Source organism: Humulus lupulus, chromosome 9, assembly GCF_963169125.1.
Source record: "Humulus lupulus chromosome 9, drHumLupu1.1, whole genome shotgun sequence".
NCBI classification, from domain to species: domain Eukaryota; kingdom Viridiplantae; phylum Streptophyta; class Magnoliopsida; order Rosales; family Cannabaceae; genus Humulus; species Humulus lupulus.
In genome coordinates this window covers 147445893-147467815 of record NC_084801.1, presented here as the reverse complement: position 1 = coordinate 147467815, position 21923 = coordinate 147445893, and the positions used below count along the sequence as shown (strand labels likewise).

Sequence of the window (21923 nt, the reverse complement as noted above, 5' to 3'; positions counted from 1 at the left end):
TCCTATAGCATATCAAGAAGTTAAGGCTGCCATCAAGTATGGCAGGGATGTTATCTCTTTGGCAGATGTTCATGGAGCACGCAAGTCTAAAGATTTCGAATTGCAATTGGAGAAGGAATCTAAGAAGGAAGAAGTGTACCTAGCAAGAGGAAGAACAACAAAGAGAGGAAGTTCAAAGAGTAAACATCACAACTCTCAACCAAGATCGAAATCCAGGGAGAAAGAAACCAGAAAATGTTACTTCTGTGGTAGACCTGGACATTTGCAGAGATATTGCAATAAGTATAAAGAACAACAAGGCCTAAACAAGTCTCAGAATGGAGATAGGAAAGACAACAAGTCTTACTACAAGAAGAGAGATTCAGCTGCTGTAGCAGAAGACAGTGATGACTGCTCAACAGATGGAGAATTGTTTTCCATCTCAGAATCCTCAATGAACAGGGAGTGGATTCTCGATTCTGGATGCACATATCACATGTGTCCAAATCAGGAATCATTTTTTGATTATATATCTGTTGATGGAGGCAAAGTTCTAATGGGAAATGAATTTTCTTGCAGGGTCATTGGAACTGGAAAGATTGCCATCAGACAATATGATGGAGGAATCAAGGTGCTGAAGAATGTCAGAGACATTCCAGAATTGAGAAGAAATCTCATATCTCTTGGAGCACTTGAAGATGAGGGATATGGATACAAATCCATGAATGGTAGTCTAAGGATTACTAAAGGTTCTTTGATAGTAATGAAAGGGGATAAGATCAATGGTCTGTATGTTCTGCAAGGAGAAACTGTACCTACTGCAGAAGCAAGCTTAGTGAAAGGGCAAGAATCTGATATGCAGCTCTGGCATCACCGACTTGGACATTTCAGTGAACAAGGCCTCAAATAATTGCACAAACAAGGTATCATTGAAAATTTTAATTCTTGTACCTTACTATTTTGTGAAGCATGTGTTTTAGGGAAACAACACAAGCTGAAATTTACACCAGCAAGACACACTACAAAGAAAATTCTTGAATATGTGCATGCTGATCTTTGGGGGCCATACAAAGTGCCTACACACTCAGGTAAGCAATACTTTCTTTCTATAGTTGATGATTATAGTAGGAGTGTATGGACCTATCTATTGACAACTAAGAATGAATGCTTAGAACAGTTTAAGATATGGAAAACTCAAGTGGAAAACCAAGCCGATCTTAAGGTTAAGAACCATGGACTGATAATGGCTTAGAATTCATTAACTCAGAGTTTAATAAACTGTGTGAAGAAAATGGAATCACTAGGCATAGAACTGTAGTGAAAACACCAAAACAAAATGGTGTAGCTGAAAGAATGAATAGAACTTTGTTAAATAAAGTGAGATGTTTACTGTTCAGTTCAGGGTTAGAAAAACCATTTTGGGGGGACCGCTTTAGCAACTGCTACCTACTTAGTAAATAGAAGTCCTAACAGATCCATAGGCTTGAAAACTCCTTATGAAATGTGGTATAACAGAATCCCAAACTTAATGCACCTAAAGACATTTGGTTTTACAACATATGTACACCAATCTATTGACAAACTAGAGCCTAGATCAGTTAAGGGAACCTTCCTTGGCTATGCTTTAGGTACTAAGGGATATAGAATTTGCATTTCTAAAAAGGGTAGGCCAAAAGTAGTAATTGCTAGGGTTGTTGTTTTTAATGAGCATGAAATTCCCCAATTAATAGCCAAGAAAGGTAGTTGCTTTAATGATACAAGTCCATTAGAAACCAAGAATACTACAATTATTGAGATAAATGGAGAGCTAACAGATGGAGATGCAATAGAACAGCAAACAGATGCTGCTGATCAAATAGATGCACCAGATGAACATGGTCAGGAAGATCTAGTAGATTACCAACTAGCAAGAGATAGAACAAGGAGAGAAATTCATCCTCCAGCAAGGTTTGCTGAAGCAGATCTGACAGCATTTGCACTAGCAGTGGTACAGCAGACTGAAATTACAGAGCCACATAGTTATGAAGAGGCAATCTCAGGTGGACACAAGTCTCAATGGTTGCAGGCAATGAATGAGGAGATGGATTCTCTTAGGAAGAACAAGACTTGGGTGGTAGTGCCTAAACCAGACGACAAGAAGGTCATAGAGTGCAAATGGATTCTCAAGGTGAAAGAGGGAATCAATGAGAAGGAACCAGTGAGGTTCAAAGCCAGATTAGTGGCTAAGGGTTTCACTCAGGTGGAAGGTGTTGACTACACTGAAATCTTCTCACCTGTAGTGAAATACAAGACTATAAGGTTGATGCTATCCCTGGCAGCCCAACTAGAGTTTGAAGTTGAACAACTTGATGTGAAAACAACTTTTCTAAATGGATTCTTGGATGAAGATATCTACATGAAGCAACCACCTGGTTTTCAGGTGGAACAGAAGGGAGTTGAGCTAGTATGTAAGCTAAACAGGTCCTTATATGGACTGAAACAGTCCCCAAGGCAATGGAACAAGAGGTTTGACACATACATGCAACAAATTGGGTTCAAGAGATCAGCTTATGATCATTGCCTATACTACAAGAACCTTGAGTTATCCATAGCAGTATTTCTACTACTCTATGTGGATGACATGCTCATTATGAGTAAAGATCAAGCAATGATCAAAAGCATTAAAGCCAAACTTAAGAGAGAATTTGAAATGAAAGAGCTCGGACCAGTTCAGAAAATCCTTGGTATTGAAGTATCCAGAAACAAAAAGGAAGGAAAACTGAGTTTGAAGCAATCTAGCTACATCAAGAAGATAATTCAGAAGTTCAACATGGAAGAAACTAAGAGTACATCTATCCCTCTAGGAGGACAGTTCATGTTGTCAAGAGAACAATGCCCCACCAATGCAGAAGAATTGGAAGAAATGAGGGATGTACCCTATGCTATGGTGTTAGGATGCCTAATGTATGTGATGGTGAGTACAAGACCTGATCTTGCACATGCTCTTAGCATCCTAAGCAGGTTCATGTCCAATCCTGGCATTGAACATTGGAAGGCTCTCAAGTGGTTACTAAGATACTTGAAGGGCACTTGGGATTATGGTCTGGCCTATGAGAAAGCCAAAGGTGATCTTGAGCTGAAAGGGTTTGTAGATGCAGATTATGCATCTAATAAAGACACAAGAAGGTCAACCACAGCCTATATGTTTATGACAAATCAAAACTGTATCTATTGGAAGGCTCAATTACAATCTGTGGTTGCTCTTTCAACAACAGAGGCAGAATTTATGGCCACCACTAAAGCTTTTAAGGAAGCATTGTGGCTCCAAGGCATTCTGAAGGAACTGAAACAGATGAAAGACAGAGTAACAGTGTACTCAGACAACCAATCTTCTATTCATCTATGCAAGAACCCTGTGTATCATGAAAAGAGTAAGCACATGGATATAAGGCTCTATTGGATTAGAGAGAAGATAGAGGAAGGAGTGGTCGAACTAGAGAAGGTCAGATCAGAAGATAACCCAACTGATGTTGGGTCTAAAGTCTTGACAGTTAGTAAGTTTAGGCATTGTCTAAACTTACTCAATCTCAGAAATTAAGTATCTGAGATCCCTAGAACACCACCTATGATGGCTGTCATTATTCATCATCTTTATAGCTTATGTTTTAAAGGAACAGGTGGAATTTGTGGAATAGTTCCTATAAATTATAAGCACTAGTAAATCAGTTATGACAGTTAGTTTCTAGTTGTAACTAACTTAACAATCTCAGCTAGAAATCAATCAATGCCACTCGTGTTTTTTCCATCCTAGCTGCCTAAAAATACTGATTCATTATCCTCATTTCTGATATACAGATAAAGAGCAATAAGAGAGAGAAAGAGAGTACAGAGTAAAGAGTGAGATTGGGGTTCTTGGGTTTTGTATTGAGCTGCATATGTTGATGAATATGCAAGCTCGGGCCTGAGTGTTTTGTGAGGAAGAAAAAATACTTTGAGAGGATCCAAGAGAGTTGAATCTACTTGACTGTAGTATACCAAGAAATTGTTCTTATCAATAAAGAGGAAGTTGGTGGTGTTTCAGAACTGGATTAGAGCCATAGATCACATCGATCTATTGGTCTTGAACCAGTATAATCCTTGGTGTTGTTTATTGTTTTCTGCATTGTTCAATTCTCAATTTTAATCTTGCATCCGATTGTGTTCTTACTAATTAGTTTGTTGTGTTTTAGTTGTTAATTTGGTTATGTTTAGTTCAAATTTCCCACACCAACATTCCAAAACATCTTTAAGGTTGAATTCAAATTTTAAAAGATGTTCCAAAATATACTAAAATAAAAGTTGATCGAACAATTACAGCAACAATGAGAGAAAGAAAAAAAAAAGAATAAAGATGAAAATAAAAATATGTAATGGCAACGGGGAGATAAGAGTGCAAGGGGTTTTCTTCATTTTTTTTTTTAGCTGAAGAAGTAATGGCATTTTTTTTGGTTGAATAAGTGATGGAGTCTCTCTGTGTTTTGATCAATACATTAGTAGAGTCTATTTTTAGTTTGTAGAGAAGACCAAGTGAGTATGGGTGCATGCATTTTAATAATAAATAAAATATATTAAATATAAAAAATAGAATAAACAAATAGTTTCGATAAAGTGGAGATATAAAATGTGATTTTCTAAAAAGAACTACACATGCGTCATGCGTGATATAAGTGAGCTGATTTGAGTGTAACGACAGGTGTCGCATCCTTATAGGTTAGACACCCATTTGAGACATGAAGTTTGACAGCAAAAAGCTGAATCCAAAACTTAAAGGTATATATCACAACATTAAATCTGTCGCCAATAAGGAAGAAATCCATTATCAAAACACAGATCTGATTTGAATAAGCAAAAACAGCTTATTAACTATTGCAATGCTATTTAATAATTAAGCAATAATAATAATAATTATGAGATATCTTCAAGATTCTTGATAAACCCGTCGATATAACCACTGATGAAACCAGGTTCACTCAACAACTCTCTCCACTTTGCATGGCTACTCCTCACCATAATCCCCACCTTACTATCTTTCTCCATAACTGAGTTTACAGCTTTGCTTAAACTCTCCTTCGAAAACCACCGATTCTTACTTTCCCTCTCCACCTCCACCGCCACCTTCAACTCTCCGGTCAGAAGCTTAGTGTTCAATATCTGGTCACCCAAATGTGGCACCAAAACAATCTGATTATCACTCATCAAAGACTCCCACATCGACCCGAAACCACAGTGGTTAACAAAACACCCAACACTTGGGTGGCTGAGTATCAATGGCTGCTGAGTCCAACCACCGTAAACCACTCCTCTTCCTTTCACTCTCTCTTCAAACCCCTCCGGCAAAGCCTCCACCACCGTCTCACACCCCAATGGAGCTTTCAACGCCACCAGAAACGGCAACCCTGTCAGCTCAAATCCCAGTACAAGTTCTTGGAACTGATCCTTGTCGAGCATGATCTGACTTCCGAACGCGCAGAACACGACCGAGCCGGGCTCGAACCGGCCAAGCCACCTGGCCCAACAGTCCTCCAAACACGTAGTCGAAGCAGCATTAGTTGGCAAGAGCGGGCCTGTTAGGAGGATCTGTTTTTGGAACTGAGATCCCATGTAGTCACACAAAGGACCTTCCAACTCTGTACATGTACGTATACATAGCGCGTCACAGTTTTTCATGGCGGCTATGGATCTCTCGAAGAAAGTTATTCCGTCACCGAACGGTGACGACAGGAAGAGCAAAGAACTAGCCTCGTTGCCACTAAGCACCACGGTGGAAGAAGGGTACCCTGGCGGAGGATCCCTAACGTCCTCCACCATTAAAGGTCGGTCGACCGGGAGGTTTCGAGCCGGGACAAGAGCGATAGACAAAGAAGCCGCCGAGACAACGCTGAGATAAACCGACTTTACTCCCATCTGGGATGTGATCTCCGGGATCCAATGAGCGAAATCGTAGAAGACAAGGTGGGGCTTGGATGAACGGAGAAAGGTTTCTACTTGGCTACGTGTGAGGTCCATGGCTGTGGCGAGGAGGTGGTTGAGGGAGATGTGGATGTCGGAGGCAGACTGAGCTCCGTCGGGAAGGCCTTCGACGTGGGGAACGGTGATGGTGCTGAAGGCGATGAGGTTCGGCGGGTGGAGGCTGAGATGTTGGTGTTGCAGCTGAATCTTTTTTGGGACAAGGATTGTGATTGTGGCCTTTGGTGGCGAACTCGTTGGCAAGATGGATGAACGGGGTAACGTGGCCGCTGGCGAGCCATGGAAACATTACTATTTGGAACTTGGTCATGATGATGATCTCGACTACGTACTGTAGAGTTGAGATATGTGTTTTTGTAATTATATATAGCTGGAGTGTCGCTATTTTAGCACTCCTCCTTCGTGTTATTAACATTTAGCACAAGTAACGAACATGTAAATATATATAGGATTTTTCTCAACGAACATAGCCAAGTAAATATATATATAGGATTTTTCTCAGGCACCCTTTTGCCCCTACCATGAGGGTAATTTAATAGATTTTGATTGGTTGAATGGGTAGCGTGTATGGGGTTAAAATGGGTTAGGTCGCAGCTTAATAGTTGCTTTAATGCTATTTTATTTTGTTTTTTCCCTAATACCGAATACCCTAGAAAAGAGCATAAGATATTTTATTTTGCATTTTTCTGCAGGTCCACGTGGTAGGTGGATATTTTCTAATGAAACAAATTCTTGTCTATCTTTGAAGTTAATGATGAATTTTTCTGGTTTTTTCTATCTTCTAAATACCTCTCCCTTCTCCAAAGACTTGCAGATGACTCATTGCGTGGAATATTGAGTCACAAGTTCGAAATTGATTTTATTACATATATACCATTTGAGAAATGTGAATGATCCGATCATTGTTTTTGATGAAATTTTGCCCTTCTATAAATTTTTAAGATTAATCTTTTTGCTTATAATATATTAGAAGATAATTATTTTCCTGTGCATTATTTAAGTTGGAAGATTCTATTATTATTATCATAGTTTATATTCTTGAGTTTTTCTGAAATAGAATGTAGTCAAATTAATTTTGAATGGTAGTAAATCTTATTAATATGAGTATGTTGTGAAATTAATTTAGTCTTCATAATTCAATTATAACTACTCGGTTTCACAATATTAGAAAGTTTTTTGAGTTAATATCCAATTAAAACTCATTTTATTGTTTGTATTTGTTTGATTTGTGATTTTACTAAAGTTTATTTCTTTTATGTTGCTTGAATATATGTATGGATTGGCTGTCAATTTTTTATATGAATTATTTTGTTCAGTAATGCAAGACTATATCATTTCAAATAAACAAATAATAATAATAAAGCAAAATCATTTTGTTAATGAATTTTTGTTGTGGAGGGCAATAACTCAAATGATTAAAATTAATTTAAAATTGTATAAAGCAATAGAGGAAAGAGACAATATGTGTTAATCTTATAACACAAGACACTACGTTTGTAAAGCAACCTTAATGAGTGGTGGATTAAGTCAAGGAAGTAGGCAATGTAAATAAGTCTTTTACTTCCTTACGAGGACTTTGAGAAGTCTTAACCAATGATTTCATGTTGTTATATTCTTGTTGTTTGCATATTGTAATTTGGATTTGCAATAGAATACAATGACTTAGTAGCATTATTTACCATGATTGAGCATCGTTTTGGAGTTCTCAAATCACTCTATTAGTGATATAATACACGAAGGCACTTGATAAAAATTATCAAGATGATTTATCTCCTTTATAGTTATCAAGATGATTTATTTATTAGCATCTATTGATATGTTTTATGGGTCATTAGAGAATTGTGTTATGTATTGTTGATGATTTATAGGCTGATTTAAAATGTATACTTTATTGTTGGTGACTGCAAAAGATCAGTTTGAATGGATGATATAATTAATTAAAACACATGAAGAGATATGTGTATAGAATGACACTTTGAATTGGTATGGTTTTTAGATGTACTAAGATTACGCTTTTTTTTTTAAAAAAACTAATAATGTGCATTTTATTGGTGGTAAGGTGTTGCTTTGAGTTGTTGACGCGGTGTTGCCCTTTTTAAATTCTAATAGAGATTCTTCTTTTAGACCATCTCCCGTTGGATATGAATATAGTGTGCTATATTTGGCACAAAAAATCAATATATTATATATTTAGCACAATTTTTAGTATTATACTCCAATGCACAATTATAAAAACTGTTGTAAAATTTAACATCTCATTAATGCTAATTTGATATTTACGAAAATATACAAAAAATAATAATTTTGCTTTATATTTTATTGTGGATAGTATAAGATAATAATAAAATAATAAGGTAAAATGTATAACATTTAATGTAAATAGATAAAAATAATACTAAAATAATATAAATGACATAAAAGTAAATAAAAAAGTGTAGCATTTATGGTGATGTAAAATATGCACTGTGCTATATATTGTGTGCTAGATTTTGCACAACTTTTGGCACACCATTGGAGCAAGTTATTTGTAAAGTGATCTATATTTTAGCAATGCATCACTAATTTGGCACTCCATTGGAGATGCACTTATTATTGATATATTTTTTTGCTTGATCGATAGTAAGTGTGTTGGCAATGTGGTTGTTCGATGTATTTTTTTTATTCATGAAAAATTGTTTTTATTTTGATATTTTTATTACATTGTATTTATTTAATTTTTTTATTTTTTTAAAACTTGTATGTTTGTTTATTTTTGTAATTTTTTAAATTTTAATGAAAGTTTTCTGTACAGGTATCCATATCAATTTGTGGACTTATATGGATAAAAAATGTTTAGGCAAAGTTGTTAAGGCATTCATTTGCCTTTCAGAAGAGTTTCATGAATTGAGGCGATGTTGCGGCTATGCGAGACGAGGCAGCTCAATTACGTGAGAAGGATGCTAGGCGTGTGGAGGATGAAAAGTTTTTTGATGTTATAATTGAGGAAGGTTGCCGCTTGTTGAAGAATTCTGACACAAGTGGAAGTTTTAGAAATAAATATAGTGGAGTGAATGATATGAGTGACAGGGGAGATTGCATGGATGGCAACCCTGTAATTGAATGTGATAAAGAGGAACATTTAATGTATGAAGAATGTGAACCAAAACGATGTAATTTGAATGTGAATGAGTGGTTTGCTGTTACAATTGCAAGGAATTTTGTGGGTTCTGTGGAAACAAAGAAAGAGAAAAGTGTGGCAAATATAATTGAATAAAAAATGGCTAGTGGTACAAACTCAAGTCGTGTAGGTATTGATACTGATGTCGATTGAGGTTTTTTGTTTGAGAAAGAGAGTGTTGTAAAAGTAGACAAATTGAATAATGAAGAAAGTTTTGAAGTAGAGTCTAGTGTTGTGAAGGAGTTAAGCAATGTTAATGCTGGTTTGAATGAGATTTCAGAAAAGTTGGATGCACCTTTTACGATGATAAGGGGGTTAGGAAATAGTATTAGAAATAACAGTGTCTATGCTGATGAAGTAATATTATTACACTTTGATGATGAGAGGATGTTGTATTCTAAACGTGGGTGTAGAGTCCCAGAATATTTACTTAGTAGTAGTACATTTTTTCATTTGAATAAAAAATTTCAAATTAAAGTATTATATATTATTCGAAAATTTAGAAAATAATCTTATTTAATAATTCGAATATAATTAATGTAATTCATTTGCATTATTAAAATGCAAATTGAATACCCAACTCCCGGCCCTCTCCTATATTCATTTTTTATGAATATTAAAAATAAAAAATCAAATTGAAATGAAAAGCGTCCATTGTCTAATGGATAGGACAGAGGTCTTCTAAGTATAGGTTCAAATCCTATTGGACGCAATTTATTTCCATATGTATTTTCTATTTGATATTTCTATATCAAGAAAGATGTTTTGAATGGCTTAAATAAAAGATCTGCTTCTTATATACACTTCTTATTCAATATATATAGATTTACGGATTTAAAAAGATCAATTTATTTAGACTAGTTCTTGAAGGAGAAAACGCTCCATCTGTTCTTGAATAGCTTGTTTCAAAAGGGCTTCTGCTTCTTTAGTAAATGTCTTGGTAGAAGATATGATTTCTTGGAATTGAGGTTTATTCGTTTTTTAATAATTTTGTAACTCAAGAAGAAATTTCCTTACCTGTCCAATTTCTAATGAATCAAGATAACCGTTTGTTCTGGTAGTAGCAGCAGCAGTAGTAGTAGTAGTATGTTAGATTTTGTGGATTTTGGTTCAAGTCGGGACTTAGTTGGAAACTCGTAGCAACATTTATGAATTTTATAAGTTTAACCTATAGTTTAAGAATATAAATTATAACATAAGGTTTAATTTTTTTTAGTAGTTATGATTATTATAGTATAGTATAGGTTGATAATATTAGTAGCCTTGTTTGTGGAAAAGGGGTGATTGTGTAAGAAATTAATTATGATATTATTAAAAAGTGTTATGGATCGAGCCTGCATAAAGTCCAAAAGCCAATAAGATTTTGGGCTTAGTAAATTCAAAATCAGCCTAGGGAATTAGAGTTTGTTATTTTATGGTTAGTTAATATATTTGTGGATTAGGTTGTTATTTAGATAATTAAATAGATTTTCCGTAACTTTAGGGTACTGTAACTTCCGACCTATTTTTGACTTAGTTATATTATGAATTTAGAAAAATAGTATTTCTAGAAAGTTGTAGATAATTGAATTAGCTTTCTATCAGTATAAAGGTGGTCTAAATCGAAATCATACAACTCCAGTTATGTTGATTTTACTACAGGTGAGTTTAGAGTTACGAGATTTAGGAAGTTAGAAGTTAGGATTCTATTTTATTTAAATTTAAATTTGGATTATAGTTAGAATGAAATTAAGTATTTTTTTTTTAAATAAAAGAAAGATCTAGAAACTCTAGAACCTTCCAGAACCACTAAGAGCATGGCACTTGTCATAATCATATTTATTTAAGGATTTAATTATAAAAGAAAGTTCTAGAAACTCTAGAATCTTCCAGAACCACTAAGAGCATGACACTTGTCATAATCATGTTTATTTAAGTATTTAATTATAAAAGAAAGTTCTAGAAACTCTAGAATCTTCCAGAACCACTAAGAGCATGACACTTTTCATAATCATGCTTATTTAAGGATTTAAGTATTTTTTTCAATAGGATAGTTTCACTTCTCAAACTCTATAAATAAGACCTAGTGCTCAGTCATTTTCTTCATTCTTCAAGCTGTGTTCAGAGCCTTCAAGCTGTTAGGATTTCCATAGAGTGATACACTTGGGTTTTTGGGGAATAAAAGCTTTATCATCTTAAGCTTTATAAACACTTGGGTAGTGAGATAAAGTGTGTTTTCGATACTGAGGTGTAGATCGGTTCTAGTTCATCCAAGGTAATATTATTCATAAGTTCTATTCTTTTTGATTCCTTAGCTTTCCTTAAGTTTCTTTCAGATCCCAACTTCTGTTTATGGTTTCGTGGTTAGGTGTTTAAGTTCTTAAACATTAAGGTTCTCGGTAAGTTTCCCTCTTTGATGGTTTAGTTTTCTTTCATCTTCTTTTCTATAGATACTCATATGTTTTTATGTTGGTTTTAGGAGTGTTTCAAATCCCATCCTTGTTCTCAAATATCCCGGTGTTGGTAAGGAAAATTGGATAAATTTTATGTGTTTATATGTTATGATATGTTTATGTTATGGTAAGTATATGATTAGTATATTTTTCAGTCGCTTTGGCACATGATTTGCTTAGACAAGCAAACCCTGAGAATTTATGATTGGGCATATGACTTGTTAAGATAACAAGCCCCAAGAATGGATGATTGGGCATATGACTTGCTTAAATAAGGAAGCCCCAAGAAGTTATATTGGGAATATGACTTGTTTAGCTAACAAGCCCCAATAGTTTATATTGGCCATTAATGTTGTAGTCATATGTGATATATGTTTATAGTCATATTTTATACTATATGAATATGATGTAGTCTTATGTTTATGATATATGTTGTATGTTTGACAGTAGATTTTCCTTACTTGGCATTAGGCTCACTCCTTTATTTTTAGCTTGATGCAGGAGAATGAATATGGAAGGCGGAAGGATTCTTAGCATCTTGGCTTGTGTGTTGAGGATGAATGGAATGGATGGGCTGCGTGTCAATCGAGGATGACGTTTATTTTAGTCTTTTAAAATTTGTTTTGATGTAATTCCACAACTAGTTTTTTTTAAAGTTATGTTTTATGTGTTGTAAACAATGGGATCACATACCATGTCACATTTTATTTTATATTTTTACTCTATTTTGTATTAGTACAATATTTTTGGTTTTCAATAAAGATATGTTATTTCTTATGATCATATCAAAATAGTAGCTATGTCTAGTAGTTTTAATGGTCCAAGGTCTTAGAAATAGTTGAGTCATTACATTGGGGGATGTCCCTTTGATATGGAATCGTTTGGCCTTGGAAAAGACAAATGTGGTAGACTTGGTTAGTAATTTATTTTATCACTGATGGGTGTCGTATGTTGTATCAAATTTAAAAATATTTTTTTATTCACTTATACCAGCTACTTCAGTATAGCGGTAAATAAAGGTCGAGCCCACGAGGATTATGATCAAATTATTATTCAAAATAAGAACTAAACTGAAATTAGAAAAGGATTATAGTTTTAAAAACTGAAAACATAAAATGAAATAAATATCAAAGATCAAATAACTAAGGATAGAACGATATTAAAGAAATAGTCAAGAATTACTCTCCACCTTCAAAAATCAATCTATCAACAATGACGAATAATATTCCATATTCTCAATTAAACTATTAATCATGCAGATAACAATTAAGCAGTCAATTATCCCAGTTTCCCTAATATACTTAATTAAAGCTAAGTGCTCTTAATTAATATTTTTTACCCCACAATAACCTCATTAAGCATGTGATCTATTTAACCTACACTACAAGAAAAAAATGCTTTTAATAACACCAAAAATGTGTTATCAAAACATACCATAACACTTTTTGATGTGTTAAGACCGACTATGTTATCGTAGGTCAGGGTACTTTACATAACACTTTATCATTGTTATACAGATCTGTTATTATACTGTCAACGATAACACACTTTCTGTGTTATTTTAATAAATAGATAAGTGTTTAATTATATTATTTATAGTCGATTATATAACACATTTCAATACTTATAAATTTGTGTTATACTACACTTTAGTATAACACATTTTGTGTGTTATACTACACTTTAGTATAACACATTTTTTGTGTTATATAATGAAGTTTGCATAACAAAATTCTTTACTTATAAAAAGTGTTATTGTAATAGATATTATAACACATTTTTTGAATTATTTTAATATTTAGATAAATTTAAATTATCATTATATATTCATTTATATAACACTAATTTATTCTATTATATTTTTATTTTTTATTTATATAATTAAAATTAACTTTCTAATATATACTGGCATCATCAAATGAACTTGATTTTCAAATAACAAAAAGTAAAAACACTCAACATTGTATTAAATCCACAAATTAATTTAAAACATTCAACATTGTATTAACAATCCACAAATTAGTTTAAAACATTCAACATTGTCATCAACAACAAAATGTTCTTTAAGTATTCAAATAGTCTTAAATATTCAACATATTCTACTACTTTCAGCACAAAATATTCTGCAGCTGCCCAACACAAAACCTTCAAAATTAAGTATCCTTTTCTATTTCGCTTGTCACATCTGCAAAAATAAACAAAGAAATATTTTATTGTTATTATCTAGCATCACAAATTACTTCAAGAAAAATGCTATGGAAATTATTTCCAAGAGAGGACACCACATACAAAATAATGAATTCACAACTACACCAAAGAAAACAAAGAAACCAAAGAAACCAAACACTAAATTATAAGACATTGGTTCTTTTTTTAGTATGAAATCATGTGTTCATGTATATGTGTGAGAGAGAAAGAGAGGAAGAAAACGATAGAGAAGTTAAAGAAAATTTATATATGTACCATACTAATCCAACCATAACAACAGTAATAAAATTGTTGAGATCAGCTTTTGGGACCTAGCAACAATAAAAGAGAGATAATAGTGATAAATATTGAAAACAAAAATCATTAACATGCTACTGTACAAATTGAAGGCACCAAAATCACCCTTCATGAGTCAAAGTTTGCCATAATCTATACAAGAGATTGTGAAATAAAGAATTTGATTGTAGAGTGCATAACAATAAATCAACAGACCTCGTGAACTATTATAAACTACTATAGAATCACAAAATAATACAATATTTTGATCCTAAATTATTATCAATTCACTCTTTATCAACATAACTCAAGAAAAATTAAAATTTAAGCATGTCATGCTGTTGAAAACATCTTCTCCAATATAAAATATCATCCAACAATGCCTACATGAATGCAAGCATCATCTTAAGTCCAGCCATTCAGAAAGGAAAGTAGATATAGCATGGTGTTGTGTCTATCAAGAAATCAAAATGATCTATTTTTATTGCCAAAACCGATTAAAGTTCCAACAGCAGCTTTTAAAGCAAAAATAAACAAGAACTCAACTTCCGATGACACACATTATATGCAAGTACCAAAAGACTTTGGAGGAAAATAGGATATCAAACCTTATGACCTGTCATTGTGGAAAATGGAATACCATTGACGATTACAGCAACTGATGGTGTTTCCCTGGTTTCTGAGTGACGATTATAGCATACCAGTGACGATTATAGCATCTGAGTTTCTGAAATCCCAACTCTTTTCTGTTTTCACCATGGTTTTTTAAGATGTTTACGTTCGAGAAATCTAGCTTGAAATCATAGTCAGTGTACCTAGTATAATAGGATGATATTGAAAGTGATTGAACCCTTTAATAACATGCCAAGAACACCAACAAAACAAACCCGAAAAAAGAACAAACACAAACAAGAAATAATGCTAGAAACAGAAACAAATCACAAACTTTAATGAATGATAGAAACAGTAGTCAAAAGAACACCACAATATACATGGTTCATTGGAATTGGCCTATGTGAGTTTTCACTATGATCAATCTAGAATAATTACAAGGCTTCAGTACAAAGAGAAAAGTTCTCAGTTTTAGCTTTCTTTGAACAAGCTTTTCACAAGAACTCCAACCTCTATAACTCACTGAACTCTCTCTTTCTCTCTTCTTTTTCTCTTAGTGCTCTCTAAATTTGTGTAAATAAATAATGATGCAAGGTTCACTTATATACGTGCACAAAAATACAAAAGAACCAACCCGAAAACAAAACTAAAAAATCAACTTAACTAACTCTGCAGCTGAACCAAAGTAAGTGAACTTGAGGAATCTTGTTAAAACAGTCATGGTCACTAGCTGTTTTAACCACTTTTTGATAGCCTAGATAACCACATTGCGAGACATACACAACATATATGTTATAGTGAATCAAATTCAACATTCAAACCTACAAATACATATAAGTGAATCAAAACATATATAATAATAAATGAACAGGAAAATATACATAGTGACTTGTCATGAGTTGACAACCCCTTGAGTTCAGAAAAAAGTTACAGAACAACTAAAATGAGAATCAAACCCTCGAATTTGTTGATTCACCTAAGGGTTTAGTTAGCTCCAACTTGTACTTCCCACAGATTTAAAATTCTCATAGTCATGTCATCCCAGAAGTAGACAAACAATCAAAATTTCATGTAACATAAAGCACAAAATGCTAAATGCTTGCAGAATTACAGCTTACATGAAACTTAGTGTTACACTTCCATGTACTTTAAATAAAACTTGGCAGAAATATCATGTTTAAATTGCTAGGATCAGAAATAGCACTCACAGACAATATCTTGTTTCGTGTTCTATCCAGCTGCATAAATTATGCCTCAAGCAACATCTCCAGATCTTCAACATCATTATCATCCAAGTGGTTGCTCACCAAACACCCACTTCTCCTAGAACTAATCCGAGGAAGATGAGTAGCAATGGTGTTGATGTTATTTGAACCAGAACCTCCCAACAAAGCTTCAGATTGTTGATTCTGGATCCACTTCCTTGTTAAGTACAAATGTGCCATATCTTCATTGTCATCCAAAAGATGTTCGATTTCATCCCTCACCTGCCATTATACATAAATGTACTTGTCATAAATATGTAATATATTGTACTGGCATAGAGGAACAACTAAAACCATTTGGGAGACTCATTTTTGTCATAATTGTTGTTTTTAAAATTAAACCATATCAATTTTCTATATTGTCTTGCTGTGTTCAGATGACATTTGTTTTTAAGATAACAACTCTATTTTTCCTCTTCCAAAACGATGGAATTGATGAAAATGCCACTAGTTGCAGATATTTGAGGATGAGAGAGACACACACACAGAAACAGAAAGAGAGAGAAGGATGGGAAAAAGCTTTGTAACTGTCCTATGTTCTGACAGCAGAACTGGATGGCATGATGGTGGCTATTCATATAAACCTACTAGTGATCCATTTTTTACCAGTGTAAAAAATCTAACCATCCAATTATCAGTTTTGATTTTATTGTTTTCATACACAATGCTTTTATTCCAGTTTTTTCAACCTCAGTTCAATTGATTTACTCATTTTTCCAGATTTTTTTTGCAACCTTAGCCATAATTCTTTAACATATGGTATGTAAATCCCCAGAAAAAAATTAAGATCAATATAGAAGTTTCCGACTAATAATGCAATATAATAAAATAAAATAAATATAACCCTTAACTAAAAAAATTGAAAAGAAAATAAGAATTATAAGAAACCTATTGCGTACTTAGATATAATGTCTTTCATAGTTTCATTATAAGAAGCTATGAAAAGTAATTACATAAAATTCCCATCATAATAGAAACTTAACTTAAAAATATATATACACATAAATATTTACATCCATAGACTCATATCTTCGGGACATAGACAAGACAATGATAAATAGTAAGTACTTATAGTTATATCTGATCCCAAGTCAAAACAGTCAAGGCTGGCTGATGATATATAGCTTACCTTCCAGGCTTTATGACACTGCTAACATCTTTAAATAAGTTGATCTTGGCTTTACCTAAACATAAACCTGGAATCTTTGTCAACCCCTGTAATAATAATGTTGTAAGATAAGATAATTAGTCAAGATCATATGGACAACCAGGTTGGGTTGATCTTAATAAACCATGCTCAGTCATTAACCATAATTGAAATAACTCATAGAAATCAGGCTTTTAAAAGAATTCCATAGAGTTGGCAGAGGCTTCCCATGAACAACCTCACATTCTGCTTCAACTCTTATATATTTATACCTCACCTTGATAGTGGGCAATTTCACACCGACCCTGCATATTCCATTTCAACTTAGAACCCTCAAATCATACATTAATTATTTAGATATATACTAAAAATCACAAGAGAAGGTCTATGAAATTTACTGCAAAATCCACTGACAACAACAGCAACAACCACAGTATAGGCACATACTATGTCACGCTCTAAAGATTGGTTTATAATATGCAACTGTAAAGAAAACTAACCTTTACAAATATGGTACTAGTAATTTAATTATCCAAATATGCTGTCACTAACAAAAAGAACCCAAAAAGGATTAAAGATTAAAAAACAATTCCAAAAGGCAGAGTATACAGTAGTAGGATAGCTTAATTGACAATTTACATGAGTTTCTCTTCATTGGTTCTGTCAAGACATAAAGAAATAGCTCAGTTGACTATGTACCAGGAAAAAGCAAAAGTTCCACCAAAGAAAATGTTTTGTAAGAGGAGAGGGAACCTGAACAATTGACAATAAATGCCATAATAAGTGTATGAGAAAAGATCATTGACACAATATCCCCAACTATTTAATTATGTGAACGAGAACCTTTTTCATATCATTACTAGTCCCATAATCTGCAAGAGAAACAAAAAAACATAATATTGTCAATGCATAAAAAATTAGTAGATTCAATATTAGATATAGAGTAAATATATGATAAATAATGTATATGTGATTTTTAATTTGAATGCACCTCTACAAATTTATTATTAAAATATGAGAATGTTAACATACTTGTTTGCTTGCCAGAGTATATAAATATATGTTTATTTGTATACATGTTGTGGATACATGCTACTCGAGTTTGAAAACACAAGCTGAATAAGTCTAGAGAGCATGATAAAACTATGAAAATACATCTAAAACAGAAAGTGTAATACATCTAAAATATATTGAAAATAAGATCACTGGAATTGTAACCCAAAATAACACTTCTTAACTACACAACCATATACAAGGTTGGCTTTTTAAGCAACAAACATATACTAAATGGTTATCAAAATAATAAACGGTATAATATATCTTACCATAACATGTATCTGAACAGGAAAATTGACATATTTGAAGGCGTGCAAAAAAAAAAAAGGCTAGTTACTTGAATGTATCAACAGTATAAATATAAAATAAGCTTACAATTGAAAAACTTTGCAACCACGCGTCTCATACCAACTAGACTTTAACGCTGAAAATGGAGACAGCTAACCTCATTTTGGCATGTTGAAGTTAATAAGTTAGATATTGATACAAGGCAGTACTTATAAACTGGAGCAACTGGATCCAAGGCTTTTTTACTTGCTTGAGAAACAAAAACCAAGAACATGAATGTTCTGGTTAATAGTAGTTTTATTGTGGTTCAGAACTCTGTACCGAATACAGATATGGCCTACAAAAATGGGATGAAAATTCAACCAGAAAAGTAATGAGTACCCAAAGTTGAAAATATAATAACAGTACTTACCAATTTAAAATCAAATCCCAAATCCAAAAAATAATTTAGATTCTTTGAGAATTATCATCAAACGCCTGGTATGCAATATTTTCATATGCAGTTTCTTTTCAGATACCAAAAAACATAGCAGAAATAAGATCACTACTAAGATACCAAAATGAATTTAAAAAAAAAAAAAAACTGAAGCTTGAGAAGATGAGATTTTCAGATAACCAAAACTAGACCAGTTAGAATCTCACATCCATGACTGGAGGAAGAAACTTAAAGGAGACAAACTCAATATCGTAAAAGATTTATGCCTTTTATGAAAAAAAAAATCATATCTATAGAATCATATAGGTATACTACATTCGAAATTAAATAGAGAGATTCATATTTTACCAAAATTTCAAGAAGAAAGAAGAGGGGGCTCGGACCCCTCTGCGAGACCGAGCCACCTACGACCTCTCTGCAATACCGAGCCACCCACCCCTTTCGCGAGAACGAGCCACAAACGACCCTGAGCCCGTCATTTTCACAAGACCCACGAGCCCCTGTCATAGAACCAATAAAAAAAATGAAAAATCAAGAAAAACAAATATGACAGAGACAGTAATATATTGTATTATCAAAATTTCAGTAAAATCAAACAAATTAATCAGTTCAAGTCTATTCAGACACAATAATGAAACAAAGGAAGCAATAATGATTATCAAAATAGCCACTTACAAAAAGATTGATCAAATACTGACACTTTTCTTTACATCATTATCTATAGTTTCTTTGCATCATTTTCACAAACACTTACAGGGCATCATCTATTATCTTATAGAGAGAGCCCATATAGCAAATAATCTAAATTCATCATATTATACATAATGAGCACAGCCAAAGAGCAACATATATAGTACACTTAAAATCCATATTAATTATATATACCTTGCGTGCAAAATTCAAAAAGTTTCTCCTTAATTTTCTAAAATTGCAATGATACTATAAAAACATTAAGAAGAAAATAGTTATAGCCAACTTTCTAGACACAAATATTTTACACAAAATAAATAAATAAACACATTTATGAAAACAGAGAGAGAATGAGAGATTTAAGCAAAATAAGCTAGAAACAATGTTAAGCTGGTGGGAAAATATCACAAGATTTATCAAAACTGTCAATCATAAGATTCCATTTTCTAAAGATCATAATCATCAATAATTATGCTAATTGATTTATTAATTAAACCCAATAGCTCATAACCAATGTAGTTTAAAGTAGTTAGCGAAATAAGAATAAAAGTGTGTTTAAAACTATCAAATATCAGCTTCGAAAAATGTCATGCTTTAGAAAACTGAACTAACAGATTATTTTTATATATAAATATATATATATAAACTGAAACTATAAGCGTAGAAGACTTACCATCCAAAGATCTAAAGTCTGGACTGTTTGGAGACTAATGAGGAGAAGCCGAGAGGTGTGAGTGCGTGCTTGTGTGTGTCTCAGGAAAAGAGCTTCAGTGAGCTGTCTATGGAGTGGCGAGGAGAAACATCAATTTCAGGGAGGAGAAGTGGTCTTGGTTGTTCGTCTTTCGGGTGCTGAAGAAGGAAAGGGGAAAAGCATAACTAAGGCTTCTTTCTTTTATGAAACAATACCACAAACACAAGTTGTTAGTTTTTTATATTTAAATCCATACATTTATAAATTTTCTCAAAAACTAATTATAGCAGAAAACTTCTCTAGCAAATTAGGCCCAGGCAATGTAGAAGAGAAGAGTACAAAAAGATTCAAGAACGGAGTAGTAGACGATAAGGCAGAGCCGAACAATGACTTTGGAGACACCATAGATGATTGGACACGCCGAAGATGATCAGAGGAGACGAAAGTAGGGGCAGATCATCAATGAAATAGAGATTCACTTTTCCTAAAATGTTGATTTTGGGAAAATATATTAAAGCCCATACATTCCCCAAATAAAAAATAATGAAAACAACAAGAGATTGCTTACCCAAAAGTGAAAGAATTCCAAGGCAGAAAAATGGTTGTCGGGGTTTAAACAAATGACCATAGGACCGTGCGAATGATTGAATATTCCTTGGCAGCTGAATTCTTCCCAAAGGCAGTGAATTTATCTTGCTAAGAATCTGAAGGAGCTGTTCTTTGTCCAGTAAAAGAGAGCAACTCATAGTTTTGCCACCGCTTTTCTCTATGTAAAAAACGCAGCATACGAATTCAGCACAATATCAATGAGAATTTAGAACACAAAACACGGAAAACCCTTAGAGCATGATCGTTTACCTTGAGCGTGAGCCACAACAGCCAACAAGTTAAAGATATCCAAGTGTCCATTAATTTTATTGTCTTGATCTCCAGGGAGCACAAGTCTCGAGCCGACATAGTCTGGTTGAGTTTTCCTACTACGCCGATTATGCCCAGCAAGCCTCCTTCTAGAACTCCGCTTGTCCTCGTCAAACTCAGAAAGGGGATGAAACCTGCAAAGAGCAAGCAAGAAGATGATGAACCTCGCCGTTCTAAACAACAGAAATCTACAACACAAATTAAAAGAAAAAAAATTGAGATTTGAGATTTGCATAAACCTGCTACAGTGCTGGCAAAATCTCTGCATCTGGTTGGCAACAAGAGCTTTATTAGATTTACTGTGAAGCTCACAAACCTTATGTCGACGATGGTAGTCTTTTGCGGTGGAGAGATCTTCCTTATAGTTATCGACCTGGCATATGGGATAGGTGGTGGTGCTACTGAGAGAGCTAGAGCGAACCCTCTTATTGGGTCTAGATCCGGGGTCATCCCCACAAGTGAAGTGGCCCCCCAGATTAAGGTGGAGAGTGGCATCGATTATCTCGGGGGTTTTCTTCTTCAAGTTAAAAGGAGTTGCAGGGAATTCTTCCATCTTGGCGTAGTCCGCAGCGTTGACGGCGGAGGAGGCCGCAGAGTCAAAGGGCTTGGCAAGGAATCTAACCGTGTCCCAGTCCCAGACCTTAGGGTTTCAGTTATCGATGGGATTGGAGTTTGTGAACCGCTGCTGGTAATTAGGGGCCGGATAAGGGAGATCACATTTTGAGAGAGATGAGCACAGGATCATTCTTCCCAGAAAATTATTTTACTTTGTAATTAAAAAAG

The 21923-nt window shown here is 33.7% G+C and overlaps 1 long non-coding RNA gene and 1 pseudogene across 9 annotated transcripts; both read right to left on the bottom strand.

The window, feature by feature from the left end:
• Window positions 1-4733: 4733 nt before the first annotated feature.
• On the bottom strand, window positions 4734-6477 carry LOC133800548 (UDP-glycosyltransferase 79B6-like; annotated as a pseudogene).
• Window positions 6478-13592: 7115 nt separating this feature from the next.
• LOC133800546 (uncharacterized) lies at window positions 13593-21272 on the bottom strand. 9 transcript variants are annotated; one of them, XR_009876524.1, is made up of 11 exons: window positions 21081-21272; window positions 20791-20988; window positions 20479-20706; window positions 20205-20380; window positions 19190-19341; window positions 18387-18742; window positions 17815-17933; window positions 17701-17721; window positions 17044-17366; window positions 14646-16136; window positions 13593-13738 (listed from the first exon to the last, which is right to left on the bottom strand). It is a non-coding gene; the product is annotated as an uncharacterized LOC133800546 (long non-coding RNA). The 9 variants fall into 9 exon arrangements; XR_009876519.1 differs by having other exon boundaries at window positions 14646-14852; window positions 15768-16136; window positions 17044-17933; XR_009876517.1 differs by having other exon boundaries at window positions 17562-17933.
• Between the last annotated feature and the right edge of the window lie 651 nt (window positions 21273-21923).